The 18,141-nt window shown below is 48.9% G+C and overlaps 1 protein-coding gene and 1 long non-coding RNA gene across 8 annotated transcripts in view; one reads left to right on the top strand and one right to left on the bottom strand.

Annotated features, from left to right (window-relative positions):
• The window catches only part of ZFHX3 (zinc finger homeobox 3), a 996,345-nt gene that overhangs the window by 139,751 nt on the left and 838,453 nt on the right, over positions 1-18,141 (bottom strand). The window lies entirely within an intron of this gene.
• Positions 11,542-17,965, top strand: LOC146402225 (uncharacterized). Of its 2 annotated transcripts, none has more exons than XR_014805575.1 (2): positions 11,542-13,503; positions 15,236-17,965. It is a non-coding gene; the product is annotated as an uncharacterized LOC146402225 (long non-coding RNA). The 2 variants fall into 2 exon arrangements; XR_014805576.1 differs by having other exon boundaries at positions 11,556-13,509.

Consider the following 18,141-nt stretch of genomic DNA (forward strand, 5'->3'; position numbering starts at 1 on the left):
AACAGCCACAACGTGAGTAGCCGATTAACTTCCAATGCACAGATAAGGCAAGAGGAGGGATGCACAGTTTAAAAAAAAAAAAGTTTCAGCCTTAAGAAACATTTCAGAATATTGTCAATTAATGGATAACAAACAGTTGCCATGGAAACATTTTGCGTACTTGACTGCAGGTGTTCGCTACAGAGAATGGAGACTGGGATGGTACAGCCACAAGCAGGGACACCAATGCCAACACCGAACCAAGACTTCTCAGGCAACACTAAACCATCCGTGCCCCCAACACTGCGGTTTCTGGCACAAATGTGCTCAGGCACGGTGGGTGCGGCAGCTGCACCACTCCAGCTAACACCTCACTTGTGTTCGGAAGCTGTCCCCCCTTTACGATAGTCTGTGGTGTTGCCAAGGTTACAAAACGTAAACAGATACAAATACAAGACATGAAAGAGACACCAAAGCCAAACACATTCCCGTTTCACCAGACTGTAACTTTCCCTTTTCAGCCCATGCCGAGCATCTCTGGGTGATCATCTCTTGAGCGTGAATCTGCATTAGCTTTAAACGGAAAATTATACACATATGGAAATGGGGAAAAAAGACAGACTCTAGGTCAGAGTGTGTCGTGCATTCTGAACCAGGTTCCAAATCTAAATTCTTACGTGCACGGAATCTTGGTCATGTCAGGGAAATGTGGGTGTGTGTGGGGATGTGGGGGGAAGAAGCCCTGTTTAAAAACAAAATTAAGTAATGAAGTCCCCCCCCTTCAGACCTCCCAGGTCAGGTAGGACAATATTATACAATTATGTCAGTAAAAGTAACTTCACAACTCATTCCTCTCAGCACTGAAAAGCTGTTCGGTACCTCCCAGAGAAGGGGGTCACAGAAGGAGCGGCAAAAATAAAGCTGGACCGAGGTTACTTTCTAACTTTCCTAAGTAATTCACTAGATCACTTCTTGCTCCATTCCACAGAAGACACTGAAGTCATCCTTAAAACAAACAAACAAACAAACAAAAACCTCCTGTAGATGCTCTTAGTGTGCAGGGGAACCTCATGGCTCCTCCCAACCTGTCCTTCTTCCACTGGGACCTCGGATGAGGGATGGCAGTTCAATTACCTGCCCAAAGGCTTCACTGCCCAAAGGGGTCACACCTCTGAAGGGAAATTCTTTCTCCCTCCTGCAAACCAAAAAACACTCCACCAGCCTTTCTGTCCCCCCGCACCGGAAGCTGCCAAGTTCAAAACGAATGAAAACCAAATTATAAAATGACTTCACTTATGTGGTCTACCTAAGACAACAGAAAATCTAACGCAGGAAAATGGCAATTCCTGAAGGAGAGCGCATTGTTTTGTGCCGTGCTCTGACTTCACTGCAGGCATTTCCCAGGTGCCACCACATTTAGCTTGCCCAAACGTCCTTCCAGGCAGCTTGTTTCAGGAGCCCGATTTGCAGCAGCAGAACACGGAGGCATTAAGTTATACGTCCAGAGCCACACGTCTGTTAAGAAAGGGAGCTGGGATTCAAACCCAACAGCCTCACACCAGGGAGTCTCTCTCTCTCTCACACTCTCCCAAACTCCAAGCTACCTGGGTTCCCCTTACGACACATGGGCATCCTAACGGGAGGTTTTCCAGCTTCAGACATCCACTGAGCATCTGAAACTTCTAGAATGACCAACAGCCTGTTCAACTCCCACTGCCTCTCCTGCAGTGGTTTGAGACCTCTCAGGTGGGCGTGTTTCTGCCTCCAGCAAAATACATGCGTTTGTCAGAGAAAAAGAAAAAGAAAGAAACCAGAAATATCTGAGCCCTCCCTTCAGAAGCTGCCAAGAACATCAATATTACTCTTTCTGTGGCACCGGAAGGCGGAGGGGAGGACAGCGTGGGTGGAGAAGAGACTTGACCATGAACCCACAGCTTGTAGGTAGTGGAGTTCAGAGTGGAAGAAGTACCACCTGACCATCATGTGTTAGTATTTTACACTCACGTGATATTATGAAAAATTTCAATCACCGAGAAGAGTTGAAAAGGCAATCATGGAGTTCCCGTCGTGGCGCAGTGGTTAACGAATCCGACTAGGAACCGTGAGGTTGCGGGTTCGGTCCCTGCCCCTGCTCAGTGGGTTAACGATCCGGCGTTGCCGTGAGCTGTGGTGTAGGTTGCAGACATGGCTCGGATCCCGCGTTGCTGTGGCTCTGGCGTAGGCCGGTGGCTACAGCTCCGATTCGACCCCTAGCCTGGGAACCTCCATATGCCGTGGGAGCGGCCCAAAGAAATAGCAAAAAGACAAAAAAAAAAAAAAAAAAGGCAATCATATAGTAAGTACCTATCTATCCACCACCCAGATGCTAAAACTAATACTTGGTTGTGTACCTGGCATCTTTTTATCCACCCATCAATGAAGCTTCCACTTTTTAATGCATTTCAAAGTCACCTGCAGACACGAGCACACTTTGCCCCACACATTCCCCCCTAATACTTCAGCATGCACACTGTTAACTATGTTCAATATTTGTTTACAGGGTACTTTTTAAAGTATTTTCTAGTATTTTAAGAGATTGTTTGAGCAGACTTCCTTACTAGCAAAAGGCCCCTATTCCAGTGTGTTGCGGACGTGAAGTGTTTGGCTCACAACTGTTTTTTTTTTTTTTTTTTTTTTTTTTTTTTTTTTTTTTTGAGAAGTTAGAGTAACCACAAGTGCATGAAAGGAGGCTCTAGTTACTAAAATCAGTTTAGAATTACGGCCTCAGGTTCAGTATGGGGAAGAAATGAATCTGCCTCTGTCTTCTGTCCAGCTTGCCCGTCTATGGGATCTGTCCCTCTGCAAAGTTAGTCCAAACAAACTCCCAGGAGGTCTGCTGGGATCTAACCAACTGGATGTGATCTCTCTCCTTCCACCTCCTTCCAGACTTGGATAACTCTTGTGTGCACATCCACCAGCCCTTACTGAGTCATCATCCCTTCTTTGTATTCTGCACGACAGTGTTTTTCAAATTGTGGGTCCTGATCCCCCAGAGCAGTGGTTCTCAATCTGGAGCTACACATAACAAGCCCACAGTCAATGAAATCAGAACCTCAGAGGGCTGGGCCAGGCAGCATCCCCCCCCCCCCAGCCTTTTTTTAAAGCTCTCTGGGTAAAGAGTCACTGCGTTAGTGAATCATGGAATCAATGGCGTGAACAGAACCAGCATTTGTGTGTAAAACAATGGAATAGGATAGAAACGAAAGCATCAGAATGTACTACGGATAAAGTTATTTTATAAAACTTTTGTATCAAGAACATATACAAGATGTCTCTCTCTGTGTATGTGCCAAGTCACCGGTGTAAAATATATCTCTTTTGGGATCCTAGTCAACTAAGTTTACAAAAGTTAGGACCGCAGTCTTCAAGAAGCTGCTACATCATCCTGCTCCTTGAAGGTACTCAGACATGTGTGGCTTGAACGTGGGGCAGGAGAGAAGAAGACTGGAATTCCTCCCTTCCTGGCAATACGTTCCACCACCTGGAACGTGGTTCTCCTGGGGACAACCTGATCCGGGGCGAACTAGCATCGCAGCCAAAGCGCTGCAGAGGGAACAGAGCAGAGCCCAAGCAAAGAGAAGGAGTAGGCGTTTCAGGACTGAACCTAATTGTTAAGTTTCTATATTTAAGATTTGGGGCTTCAGGTATCCAATCTGCCGTCGACACTGATGGTCTATCTCCTTCCTGCACGTCTGGGAAGGAAACAAAGCTGGATGAGAGTCAACAGATCCTGCTCTACAGGGTCTTGTTACTGCAGAGCGGAGAAGAACCGCGACGCAAACAGACCACACTGTGACGTAAAAGGAGGAATGTGTCATCACTCTTTCTACCTCTGCATCACATTCGGTGATTGCTGAGAGCCTGGATTTCTGGCTGGGAGAATTTGGGGACACAGAGCCGAGGATGGCTGCATTTGGGAGTTTTTCAAATTACTTGCACACAAGCTGCACAACAGCCCCAGGACTGTTTCTCAGTGGGTCAAGAGAGGAAAAAGGCCACACAAAAGTGACTATAAACAACATTGTTGTGAACAGTGCTGGATGCTCTGGGCTGTGCAGGGCAGCCAGTTTACTCCAACATATGCTTCTGGACTCTCAGTTAGGTCAAGGCAAGTATTCAAACCAGGCTGCTCCTAGGGCAGTGGAGAAACTGTGGGCACATCCCGCGGCCATTCTATAGCTATTTAGGAGTTCCCCTCTTGGCACAACGGAAACAAATCCGACCAGGAACCATGAGGTTGGGGGTTCGATCCCTGGCCTCGCTCAGTGGGTTAAGGATCTGGCATTGTCGTGAGCTGTGGTGTAGGTTGCAGACGTGGCTCGGATTCCGCGTTGCTGTGGCTCTGGTATAGGCCGGCGGCTACAGCTCTGATTAGACCCCTAGCCTGGGAACCTCCATATGCCATGGTGCGGCCCTAAAAGGAGAAAAAGACCAAAAAAAAAAAAAAAAAAAAAAAAAGCTATTTACTGAGCTGGTGTCAGACACTGTTCTAATGCCAGGAATACAACCACGAATAAGACAACCATGGTCATTGATCTTTTGGTAGACAAATAAATAAATGAACGCAAAGAAGAGAGGATAACTGTCCATGCGTAGAAGGAAACTCAGGTGAAGGTATTCTCAGTGGCGACTTGAGGGTGGGTGGTCAGGGAAAGCCCTTCAGAGGACCAGGGCTGGATGTCAAGGTCAAGGAAGCACATTCGAGGCAGTGGAGCCCCAAGTGCAAAAGCCGGCAGAAGGAGCACGCTCAGCTTGCTTAATGAACAGTAAGAAGGCCGGTGCAGGTGAAGCGTAGTGGGAAGAGGAGAGGTGTTACAAGGTGAGGCTGCGTGGTGGGTGGCGTCCAGGTTACAAGGAGGTTTGGAAGCCGGAGTAGAAAGGCTGGGTTTTATTTGAAGCGGGATGGAAAGCCACTGCTGGGTCGCTGCAGCGGAGTGAAATGACCTGACTTCCCTCTTCACGAAACCACTGTGTAGAGAGCGGACTCTAGGGGCAAGGGGAGCAGCAGGGAGAGAGCTGATGCAGGGAGAGAGCAGGGAACACACTTCGAAGGTGGAGGCGACGGGACTTAGTGATGGTTTGGCTCTGGGGGCCTAAGAGGAAGAGGTGGCCCAGAACAATCCCGTGCTCTGGCTCCGGCAGTGCTGGGCTGGCGGTGGCCCTGACCACAGTGGCCCTAACCACGGTGCCCCTGACCACAGTGGCGAGCCCAGGGGAGGAGGGGGTTGGGGAGCTACGTGGTCATCAAGACATCTCTCCAGACCACGCTAAGGCTGAGAAGCTGCCAGACAGACATTCAAAGGGGAATGTCCAGCAGGGAGGTGAGCAAAGGGAAAGCTCAGGGCTTGAGACAGCTTCCAATGTCATCAGAAGGGAGATGCTGCTTAAAAGCATTGACTGAAGGAGTTCCCGTCACGGCACAGCGGAAACGAATCTGACTAGGAACCATGAAGACACAGGTTCAATCCCCGGTCTCGCTCAGTGGGTTAAGGATTCGGCATTGCTGTGAGCTGTGGTGTAGGTCGCGGATGCGGCTTAGATCTGGCATTGCTGTGAGCTGTGGTGTAGGCCGGCAGCTGCAGCTCCCATTCGACCCCTAGCCTGGGAACCTCCATAGGCCACGGATGCGGCCCTAAAAGGACAAAAGACAAAAAGAAAAAGAAAAGACAGCTGGGGAGAATTACACTCAGGAAGGAGAAGGGGGCCTGAGATCTACATATGGTCGCTCGGGATAGATCACGATGGAAGACACAGTAAGAAAGGGAATGTACATATATGTATGACTGTGTCACTCTGCTATAAAGCAGGAATCGGCACATTATAAACCAACTATACTTTAATGAAAACACAAAGAAGAAGGAGGAGGAGGCCAGAGCCAAACCCTGGGGACTTTAGCATTTACTATAAATAACAGAAGAGGAGCCAGCAAGGAGGCCAAAGAGAAGGGCCAGAGAGGGACCCAACAAACCACAAGACGGGTGTCACAGAAGCCAGGAGGGGACATTGTGATTTTGCTCACAGGTGGGCATGGCTGAGGGAGGGCAAGACGATGTTAGCAAGGAGACCCAGTCCTTGTGGCCGTGGGCCGGGGCCACCACCCTCCAGGAACTAGTCAGCTTCTGCAGGCAGAGGCTGTCAGCCTGAGGTCTGGGACCACAGCTATGACCACAGGCCCCCTGCAGAAAACGGAGCCCTGCATCCTGTCCGTTCTTCTCCTATCAGTGAGGGGGAGGGAACGCAAGCACCGCTCCTTCCTGCTTCCCCTGGACACCCCTCCCCCCACCTCCAAGAATCCTTTTTTGTTTCGCCTGCGAGGTTTTCAATTTCGCTAACCAAATCACGAGTGTTCTATAATTTTTGACCATCTGATATCAGAATGGCACCTTTCAGACACTCTTTAGCTACATTCCCTGCCAACCAACTTGCTTTCAGGAGAGACAAGGAAGCAAAGGGAAAGAAACTGGTGGCCATCTAAGGGTGTCTGCCTGTCTGTCTCATGTTGCATTCAAGAGAGCGAGACACTGGTTAAGGCAGATCATCTTCGGAAGAGGTGTACTAACTAACCAGTTGGAGAAACAATCTGACGCATGACACAGAGCCCTCAGTGCCAAATGGGGTAACATACACTCAGGGCAGAGATACCATCTGGGGCTGCAGTAGCAGGAAAGAGCTTTCTGGAAAAAGAGGGATGTGTCACTGGAGCATCGAGGCGGGGCAGGAAGTAAGCTATCCCTTACAAACTTTGATTAAAAAAAAAAAAAAAAAAAAAAAACATTGAAAAAGGGAGGCCTTTCCAGTGGGGCCCAAAGCCTATCTTGGCACCGTGGGTCCAAATTACGAAGAAACGAGCATTTACAGTGACATCTGTTGGATTAATTAGCTGTGTAATTAGTCTGCCCTCAGTGGAGCTAGGCTTTGTAGCTGCTGTCAGGCTTCCCCAGGTGAGATTTTATTCTAAGTGGCCCGTTCCTCCAAGAGGACGAAAGAGCGGGCCAGGCAAAGGAGGAAAGCAGGCGACAGTGTTTGTGGGAGGCAGTGAGAATGCAGACAGAGCGGCCTGGGGGCTCTGGGGGTCCTCTGGGAACTAGAACATCAGGAAAAAAAAGTCATTCCCAGAAGAAAGGCTCAAGGACTCGCTACCTCATAATTAACCTGCAGATGCCCCGAGGAGCCTGAACTTCGGAGAAACTCAAAGCACCAAAGGGCCAGACATGCAAATTGTGGCAGCAAGACGATGGAAAGGCAGAAAGGGGGTGTGGTGGGGGGAGAGCGGGGCATGGATTCAAAGTCGGACACGACGAGCCTGGATCAAATCACAGAACTCCTGTCCCTGGAGAAACAGTGCGATCTTCCCACACGGCGGCCATCGTTAATAGGAACCCCGTCTGGGCAAAGATAAATACAAAATAAAAATGGTTGGATCCTAATCTGAGAACCAGAAGTGGAACAAACACGCACAAGCAGATGCCTCCGGCCAAATGGCTCCCCACGGTGCTTCCTAAATCACAGCTGGCCGCAAAGTCACACTCGCTGACTAATGTCTAGGACACGGAGGACATCGCGGTTTCCAGGACCCACGCCCCTTGGCCCAGCCGACGGGAAGAACCTAGGAGGGCTCTGGGCTCCCTGTATCCTGAATGACTGTAGAAAATGAGGGAGCTGGTAGGAGAAGGGAAACAGAGAAGCCCGAAGGCCTGGCAGGGGTGGGAAGATCACCCTGAGAACCAGCTCGGTGCGGGGTGAGCACTGGGTGGCCCCTATCCCCCCCGACGGCATGCCGCACCTGCAGAGGACTCATACCATGCTGCTCGGACAACTTTCGCAGCCCCCTTGAAAGTCAGAGGTTAGTAAAGACTCGGGAACACAAAGGAGCATATTTTATTATTTTTTATTTTTTTGTCTTTTTAGGGCCACATCCATGGCATATGGAGGTTCCCAGGTTAGGGGTCAAATCAGAGCTACAGCTGCCAGCCTACACCACAGCCACAGCCATGCAGGATCTGAGCCACGTCTGCGGCCTAGACCACAGCTCACAGCAATGCTGGATCCTCAACCCACTGAACGAGGCCAGGGATCGAACCCACGTACTCATGGATACTAATCGAGTTCGTTAACCACTGAGCCAAGATGGGAACTCCAAGGAGTGTGTTTTAAATTGGCAAAACATGTTCTAAAGACAGACAGGGTCACTCCAGGCTCTGGGAGCGCTGACAGCTCATGGGCAGGACCTCCACAGTAACGGCGTCTCCCCCACGAGGACCAGGTGGAACCAGGAGCAAACAGAAAACCCTGATACTGTTGTCCCCACTGTCCCAAAGGCCCTGCGATACGTGAGCATAAAAGCCAAAAAAGGACCTGGGTTCACTCCATACGTGTGCACAAGCGCAGGTGACCAACCAGCAGCCCAGGGGGTATCCATGCGGCACTGACAGTTAAGGAGGACGGAACCCTCTTGGAAAAGCCTTGAGGTCACTCAGGAGTCTCTCCCCCCACCTCCTCCCATGTCAGGGGAGCTCAGGTAGCAGCAAGGCCATGGCTGGCTGCAGGATCTTTCCAGCTCTTTGGCTGGAAAAGGAGATTAAAGGGTGTATTAGAAATAAGTTCCAGCCCCACACAGGATAACTTCTGTGCCCCAAGTTTTTGCAAAAATAATCTCCTAAGTCAGAACTACACCTGGTACCTGCTCATGTCCCCTGGGCTCCCTTCCAACAGGACGAAGGCTTGGAAGAAAGAGCACCAGGAAAAGCAAACAGATTCAGGGGCACGGGATACAAACACAACCACGAAGTACTATCCACACAAGAGGTTTTTAAATTAACATGTGACAAGCTTCACTTCAGGGCTGGGCACAAAATCGACACTTCATAAATGCCACTGACCTGAGGGAGAAAGCCCCTTCCCCACTACATGTGCCCTGGAGACCAAACCAGGGCACGGGGTGCATGGCAGCAGTAGAAAAGCACCTCAGGGAGACAGTGGCAGGGACGCCCCCCTCAGAGAACCAGGTGGATCCGAGGTGGTTACAAGGGCCCAGCGATCCTTAAGAAGGGAGCCTGCGGCCTTGGGGGAGGGAAAAGGAGTGGGAGAAGGAGCGAGAGAAAGGCTCAGCGGGCACAGCAGGTAGAAGGCAATTCCTTCCCGACTCCCCGGCACAGCAGAGCCATTCCCGCAAACGGAATGTTGGTTCAAACTGTTGACCTAAGAGACCAGATATGCTTTGGAGGCCTCCGTCCTGGGTCTGGGAACCTGCCCTGCTAATTAACAGGTTACAAATCAAATAGATCAGTAGATAAACATTTCTAACCTTCTGCCCGGTTTGCCTTTTACAGGAGGGTATAGACCCCAGAGAAGGTTCCCTAATCATTCTTGATTAGTCCCACTTCGGACCCACTTTTTCTCTCTTTCTTTCTTTTTTTTAGGGCTGCACCCGTGGCATATGGAAGTTCCCAGGCTAGGGGTCTCTTCAGAGCTGTAGCTGCCGGCCTACACCACAGCCACAGCCACGCCAGATCCTTAACCTACTGAGCAAGGCCAGGAATTGAACCTGCATCCTCATGGATACTCATTGGGTTTGCTACCTCTGAGCCACAACAGGAACTCTTTTTTTTTTTTTTTTTTTTTTTCCCAGACTCACTTTCAGCATCTCCTACTCTCATCCTGCACAAGAGCCAATGCTCATGGGCTTCGACTTTCTATCACCCACAGACAAGTAACAAGTGCAGAAGGCGGCCGGAGGGGCCCGACCGTGAGCAAGGATGGCAGATGCACCTGGCAAAGCTGCCTGCCACAGACTGAACTGGGCATCCTGCCGTCCATCTCTCTGTGTGATGTGTGACATGAAAGCACTTCAATAAAAGAGTGTAATGAAAAAATTATTGAATAGCAAATTTTAACAAATAGCGCTGGAGAAAATTTCAGATTTCAGTATAGGAAAAGCACTTAATGTAGAAAATGTGAAAATCTGATAGGACAGCTTTCTCTAACAAAAAATTGGAAATTGTCATTAGAGGCATTTGTAATTTTCCTCTTTGTTGGGACCCATTTTTTAAAAAGAGGCTTTACCAACAAGGAAGCCACTCATCTTGCTTTATGCTCCCGTTGGGCCACTGGGTAGGACACTATGAAAGAACTTCATCATCCAGAGGAAGGGTTGCCAGGTAAAATATAGGATGCCCAGGTAAATACGATTTTCAGATACATACATATAATTATATTTTATAGCACATACTTAAAATAAAAAATTTGTCTGAAATTTACATTTAACTGACTTTTTTGTATTTTTATTTGCCAAATTTGGCAACTTGGCCCTGAGACCCCTGCCATGGTATCTGCAATGATTCTGAGGGGCACCAGCCTGAGACTGCTCGTTCCAATCACCTCCAAGATCTCTGTAAGCAACAGATTTCCTTGTCATTGACATTTTTTTTATGGCTGCACCAAGGATGTAGCAAAGTTCCCGGGGCCAGGGATTGAATTTGAGCCACAGCTGCGACCTATGCCACAGCTGCAGCAATGCCAGATCCTTTAACCCACTGCACCCAGCCAAGGATCAAACCCACACCTCTGCAGCGACCTGAGCTGCTGAATTTGGATGCTTAACCCACTGCATCACAGCAGGAATGCCAACGTTTTTGACTTTCACCCTACGTCTTGGTTGCTTTAAAAAAAAAAAAAGTGTTGGAAACCTAATTTTATGAAATATTGAAGTATAAAATGACTCAGTTAGTGCTACCAAAATGGTTTTCGTAGCAACAGCCTTTCCCACCCTACACTTAAAATAGTATTTATAGTTTCAAGTTATGCTGAAAAAGGCATAAAGACTATGGTTCAGGTGTGTTATGTAATTATTTAAAGACTCTTGCCTCCTGACAATGCTTAATTGTTCCCTTACAATTTCCCTTTCAAAACAAAAAACCAGAAACACCTGTTGGAATTAAATGTATTCAAATTTGCCCTTTTAAGCCCAAGTCCTGAGCAAGTTGAAAGGACTCAAAATTGGGTTTACGCCTTTGCCCCCTGCTCGCTGGCACCGCTTTCCTCCGGACCGGGTTTACCTCAAGCAACTGTAACACATGGAATCATTCTGGAATGCGGAGGCAATGGAATAGTCATAGCAAAATTCTCCTAAGGGTTACAGACCACCCCTAAGACGGCAGATGGCATCCGTGCGAAGAATTCCACAAGTACTGTGGCTTATTCCTTGACACCGGGGGTGGGCTGGAAGGATGGAGAATTTGAGGTTTTTTTTTTTCTCTCCCAAGAAGGTCTAGGGCTTTTAGCTTAAGGATTTGTGGGATTGGGGCGGCGGGGGGGGGGGGGGGGGGGGATTTTTTTTCCTGGAATGAGACCTCTGTGCTTCTCAGCCTGAGTCAGGGGCCATAGCACACCTTCTCTAGAGTCCAAAAGACTTATCACCAGTAGCTGAAAATGGTTCTTCCTGGAAATAAGCAGACACAGACTCGCCATCTCCAAATAAGAACTTCAGAAAAGGGAACTCCTTGGACTTTCAGTATTTGTCCTCTATTTTTTTTTTTTTTAAATAGTGAGATCCACAGTCTCCATTAAGAAACAATAAAAAATTCCAACCTCCCCCCCACCCCGCCCCATTAAGACCCCATCTCTCCTGGAGATTCCTTCATCCTGGTGAATTTGATGAAGGCAATTAATACAAGAAATTTCACCCTGGGGAATATGCTTGCGAGGAGGAGGAAGAAATCTCATCCAGAGCTTTACATGCCTACAAAAGGGAACTGTCTGCCCCTGTTCCCTCCTCCTACTCCTCAGGGCTTTCAAGAAGCACTGCTCCATCAATGTGCTCGGACTGACCCACATCTGCCCAATATTCGAGAGGCGCCCTGAGATCTGGAGAACAGGGGATGATGAGCAGGGCTTCTCACCTCAGCAAGGGAAGGATGGCTATTTAAGAAACTGCTGGGGGACCAACCATCCAATTCAAAGGAAAATACAGCCCTACATCACACAATACGCAAAAACAGGGCCCTATTAGTGTACCATACACAAAATACATGCCTCACGGATCAAAGTCTTCGGTGGGGGGGAGAAAGTATCGAAGAAACTATCAATCAAGCCGTGCCAGTTTGCCTGGGTTTGAAGACCCACTGCAACAACACTCCCCAGCTGTGACTGGTCACGCTCTCTGCCTCAGTTTCCCCCGTTTGAAAACAGGTAGATTAAGAGAAGATTCAATCAATTACTACATGTACAGCAGGAAGGGCAGAACCTGGTTTGTGATAAGTGTCCTCGAGGTGCTATTAGTTTTATTATTGTACAATATTAGCAGGGCGCACGCGAGAGCCTCCCTGGAGAAAGGGAAGAGTGAGAAGTGTAAAGAAACAGATGTGAAGATTGCACGACATACACGTGAAAAGCTTCTGTAGCCTGACGCACAGCATAAGCCAAGTTAAAGGCGAATGAAAGACCCGGAGAAACTACCGGAGAAGCACAGTAGGGACTGCAGGTCCTGATAAACCAAGAGCTCTTGGAAATCCATTAAGAAAGAGAACAAGCCCCCAAATGAACGAAGGAATGAGTGAGTGAATGAATGAATGCAGGGCAAAGGCTATGAACAGGAAAGCCACTCAGGAAATTCCAACAGCCAATAAACGCGTGAAAAAGTATTCCACCTCTTTCACAATAAAAGAGACCGACATCGAAACAAAGGTGCCAAGCTGATGAAAACAGAAAAATACGGCGCTGGTCACCACAAGGGGTCTGAACTTCGCCCAGTCCTGGGAGGACATCAGCATTCTTAAAAATACCTGGAATGTTTAAAATATTTAAATTTTCATAGTATTTCAAATGTCCTTAATGACGTTCATAATGTTCTGAAAGGGTCTACCTTCTGAAGGGCCATCAGAAAGTAGCTTCTGTGGGCATATGACGCCCTGGAGGCTGCAGTTCCACGTCTTGGAAGAGCACAAGTGTAGAGAGAGGGATGGACACATCTGTTCCCGAACTCCTTCACTCTAAGACCAAAACTGCAGACAACTCAAATATACATTCAGTGAGGGCCCGGGCAATAAACGGAAAACTATGTAGCCACTAAAACAGAGTGAACCAGATCAATACATAACAACCTGAAATCATTTTCAGGATTATAAGTTGCATGAGAAAAGCAAGCCAAAAGCAGAACGTGTGTGAGCAAAGATTGCTTCAGAGAGTGGTAGGTATGTGTGTACACACACATTGATCGGTGTGAGCAGAGAAAAAAACAAAAAGAAGCTCATCTAAATACAACAGTGATTCGATTCTGGAGAACAGAGTTGGAAAGCAGAAAAAGGACTTCCATTTAAAAAAATTATTGAGGGGTTGCCGTTGCGGCTCAGCAGGTTAAGAAGCCGACTAGTATCCATGAGGATGCAGGTTCAATCTCTGGCCTCGCTCGCTCAGGGGGTTAAGAATCCAGCGTTGCCCTGAACATTGCAGGGGTGTAGGTTGCTGACATTGCTTGGATCTGGCGTGGCTGTGGCTGTGGCGCAGGCTGGGAGCTGCAGCTCGGATTCAACCCTTAGCCTGGGAACTTCTATGCTGCGGGGGCAGCCCTAAAAAGAAAAATAAATAAATAATACAAATTATTGAAAAATACTTAAAGGTTCGAGGAAGGACTATGGTACAATGTTGCAACGTAATTCCAATTTTGTAAGATGCCTAGGTTATAAGAAAAAAAAGAAAAGTATGTTGTCCAATGACAGGATTAGGCTGATAATTATTTCTCCTATACTTCCCTGAATTTTTCTACAGTGAACTTACATTAAACATATTAATAATTTTTACCATAAAAAATAAAGAATCCACATTTTATTACGAGATTACACTTGGGAGAAACATGGAAAGTTAGTCTTGTAAGAAATAATTAAGATGACAATAATATTCTTAAGGGGTCTGATCCGTTCCTTGCCATCCACGAAAAGGACGCAGGGACAAAAAGAGAGAAAATAAAAATGCTTTTGCATTTGGAAAAAAGGGGGGAAGTGTTACGGCTAATGGTTATGAAGATGGTTTTTCAATAGGTAGTATATCTAGTACAGAAACAAACAAACAAAAACCCACATCTAGTAAGATTTCAAATCCGTTATATGGTATTAAAGTGTAGAGCCAAAAGGGGAACAATGACTCAGCCTCCTTGACTTGAGGCTGTGTGTACAACCCAGTAACCAGAGGGTTCAAGACAAAGCTTGTGCTTAAAGGTAAGCAGGGGAATCAATGTGGTGAATGGAGTAATACCCCCTGGAGGGATTCAGGTGAAGAAGGTGGGAAAGTTTTGCCGGAAGCGCGAGACTGCAGTGAGGTGCCACCCTTCCACACCGCACCCACTGGCCATCTGCTGGCCATACATTCCTACAGCGTATGTGGGGGTTCCTACAGCACATGCGGGGGTTCCTACAGCAGCGAAGGATTAAATCTACCCAACACAAGCCCTGCCTCCAGAAAAGATTTAGATGTTGCAACCTTCCTAGAGTCCCCCCGAAGTTCACAGTTGGCCAAAAATCCTGCCAGAGCCCACCTAGGCTCTCCAGCGATGGCCATGTGTCCCAGGAGCACCCCCACCCAGTCTCCCTGCCCAGTCCCAGGAGCACCCCCCACCCCCCATCCTGTGAGCCCAGCCATTGAGTAAGGGAAATGACCTTCAGACCCCCAGCTGCTCCAGGAGATGGAGGGCATGAAGGCAAAATGTGTTAAAATTTACCCAAACATCTGGCTTTTCACACCTTCTAAATCAACCACAGGAAAACATTCCCTGCCTTTCATTTTTGGTTGAAGGCACCAAGGTATGGAGAGAAAAACTATGCACTTAAAAAAAAAAAAAATTGACCTAATGAGAAAACAAGGTTTGAGGAAACTGGTTCCAGAGTGACAATGTAAACCAGATGACACCTGTCCCAGGGCTTCAAACACCATCACACCAGGGCCAAAAGGAAGGGGGAGACTCAGCAGAGGATTTAGGCTTTTTGTTTTCCAAAGCAAGACCAAGGCTGCCAGTCTCCATCTCCGGGCAGGAAGCATACAGTCGTCTCCCCAAGACTCTGCCGCCCTGTGTACCCATAAAGGAGCATGAAGAAAACAAACTGCAAACCCCATCTTTCAACGGTTGTTTTTTTTTCTTGGCCACACCCACGGCATATGGAAACTCCCAGGCTAGGAGTCGAATGGGAGCTGCAGCTGCCGGCCTACGCCACAGCCACAGCCACAGCCACAGCCGCGCCAGATCCGAGCCGGGTCTGTGACCTACACCACAGCTCAAGGCAAGGCTGGTTCCTTAACCTGCTGAGTGAGGCCAGGGATTGAACCCGAATCCTCATGGATCCTAGTCGGATTTGTTTCTACTGCACCACAACGGGAACTTCCTGCTGTACAACGTCTTCTGACGCGTCCATCCATCCTATGGTGAAGTGACTGCCCTGATGGGAGAGGGAGCCTGAGGTTCTCACACATCAGGGAAAGACCTGAGAAGCTGGAGTCTAAAGTAACGGGAGAGTCTGATGCACGGTTTCTTACCTCCTTCCCCTCGAATTATCCCAACGATGGCAAGTAAAAAAGTCCACTGTGTGGAGACTCTGGGGGAATATTTTTCAGTCCGTGGGCGCCAGACTCTACCTCCTGCTTTAAGCCAAGCAGACTGGGCTTCTCACCCCCGATTTGCAGCTCACATGGGGCCCAGACCCCACTCCGTGGTAGACAACCTTCTCTGTGTAGCACTTAAGATTAATACGAAACCTTCGGGCTGGGCCCTATCAAAGAAAACTCAGCTGGGAACTGTTTGAGTAATAGATTCTGGTGGGGCTTAATCTATCTGCTAGAGTTGATGGATTTCCATGCCAACGGCTCGCAGGTGAAGAAAAACATCAAAGTGAAAACCAGATTCTAATAGCTGGCAGGTGTGCACTGATCTCCAACTGTCCTTTCTGCCCCTTCTCCTCCAGGCAGAAAACAAGTCCGAATTTCAGAGAGCGCCAGGAAGGCACACAGCAGGAGAGGCAGGTGAAACACAGAAGAGCTCGCACTTGCTCTGAACCCTCACACTGGGGACGCAGGATCTGCTCCGGTGGAGAAGCACAGAGGACAGGTGTGTATCAGTATCCGCTGCCCCCTATTTAGGACAAGCATGAGCACCCCGCATAGGAGAGGGACGTGGGGGCCGGGGAGCAGGTCCTCGAAGGCTGATCCGTTTATGTGGGAAAGCGATTCGGTGCAGAATTCACTGTCTGGAGCTTCAGCCTAAGGAGAGCCAAGTACCTTTCCCACGGCACGCTTCCATTTGGCTCCGAAAGAATAAGAATCACTGCAGAGAAAAACCCAGGAGCTTGACCAGGGCCCCTGGCCTTCCCGAGGGGTCAGTCCCAGCCTCATGATGGCAGCTGTGAGGTGTGGGCACGTGATCGCTAGGGGCGGGCCAGAGCCACCGCTATTTAAGATGCACACACAAAAGACTCCAGGAATTCAACCATGAGCGCGTCACAAAAGTCACCTTTGAGGCAAGAAAAAAGGAACTAGCTTTCCTTGGACACCGAGGGCTCCCCAGCCTACCCCCTACTCTCCATCACTTCTGGGAGGCAGGGAGACTGCAAGGAACATGAATCTCGATTTAAAAACTGCTCTCACACAATAACCCCAACTAGACACTTGCAGGTGAGGGAGACAGTATCGGCAGGTCTTCCTTTTTGCAAATGAGCCCGACCCTCTCTGGTGTCTGGATTAGAAACTATCGCACGCTTTCAGACAGCTCAGTCCTTAATCCAGCAACGTACGTCCCAGGATTTATGACACTGAGAGAAGTGACTCTGGATCGGTATGAGGTCAAATGACAGACCGGAAAGCTACACTTGTGCCTGCATCTCCTGGGACTGCTGCTCTGCCTCCCCTGACGTGGAAAAGGAAGAGGAGGGGAAGGAGAGGGTGGGGGGGCCCACGAGGAAGTCAACGACCTCAGGGCCAGTGGAGTGGGTGCCGCAGCAAGCAGCGGTGGGCGTCTCCCTGACCCATCAGGAGCGACGGGCCAGAGAACCAAGACCCATCAGGAGTGAGCGAGGAGGGCCTCGTGTGAGAAACCCACCGGTGCCCTCCCCGGGCCAGCAGCATCTGGAGCTGTTTCTCTAGCAGACAGTAAAGAACTCGATTATATCCAGTTAACTGTGCTCTAAACTGATTATGCATGTGCTGGGCTAATGGATTACATTAGCAAGAGGAAAAATAACATGCAATCAATCTCCATTTACCATAGGCCACACCAGGGCCTAGAGAAAAACTGCCTCTCAAACCACCTCCAACCCCCACCTCAAATCCTCAGACTTATAGACCCTGGGAGAGGGACACCCCCCACCACGTCCCCGCCCCCAGTGGTGACGAAGCTTATCTTGGTCACACTGTGGGGACAGGAATGCTCGGGGCAGGCACTGAAATGATACATTTCTGGGTCACATCGGGGGGGGGGCTGCCCCCCCAGCACAGCCACGGGGACAGTCGTTACCCAAGGACTAATGAGAGAGACGAACAGCCTTGGGCGCCTGACACGGGGAATTCACCCCTGGGATGTGCCAGCCAAATGCACTGCCTGGACGCCTCTGCTTCAAGCGTGGAGTCCCATGCTCCACCCGCAGCCCAATACTCGGGGCCCTTTGACTAAAGTGCCCGTTTTGAGCAGGCATTTCTTCCATCTTTTACACAAAAGAGAGAGAGAGAGAGAAGAGGGAGAGAAAAAACCCAGGCAGAGAAGGATGAGTGTGCAGAGCTAGTTCAGCAAAACACAAATGGAAACACTCCAACTGCTGCCCTCACGGCCACCCTGGAAACCAGCTCAGTCCTACTCTCCCGGTGGGACCAGTGGCCAAGGTCTGGACACCAAAGAGGGCCAGACTTGGCAAATCCTCTAGGTTCCAGGATTTGGGAAGCAAAGCCAAGGGCTAGTCATCTCCAGGGCGTGAAGAGTTAATCACCACCCCATGCACTTTATAATTTAAAGGGCATTTTTTTGCCTTTGCCCTTCGCACCACCTCTAAATGACCTCCATCAAGGCTGCCTGACACCTTCCAGGGCCACAGCAAGCCCTTCATACTCTATTTTGCACAGTTGAGTCCTTTGGAAACTGTTTTTCCCACCAGTTTCTCC

This window comes from Sus scrofa, chromosome 6 (genome assembly GCF_054392235.1).
Source record: "Sus scrofa isolate SSC_HxYL_T2T_F1_AM1 chromosome 6, Sscrofa_HxYL_maternal_Yorkshire_Landrace_v2.0, whole genome shotgun sequence".
Taxonomy (NCBI): Eukaryota; Metazoa; Chordata; class Mammalia; order Artiodactyla; family Suidae; genus Sus; species Sus scrofa.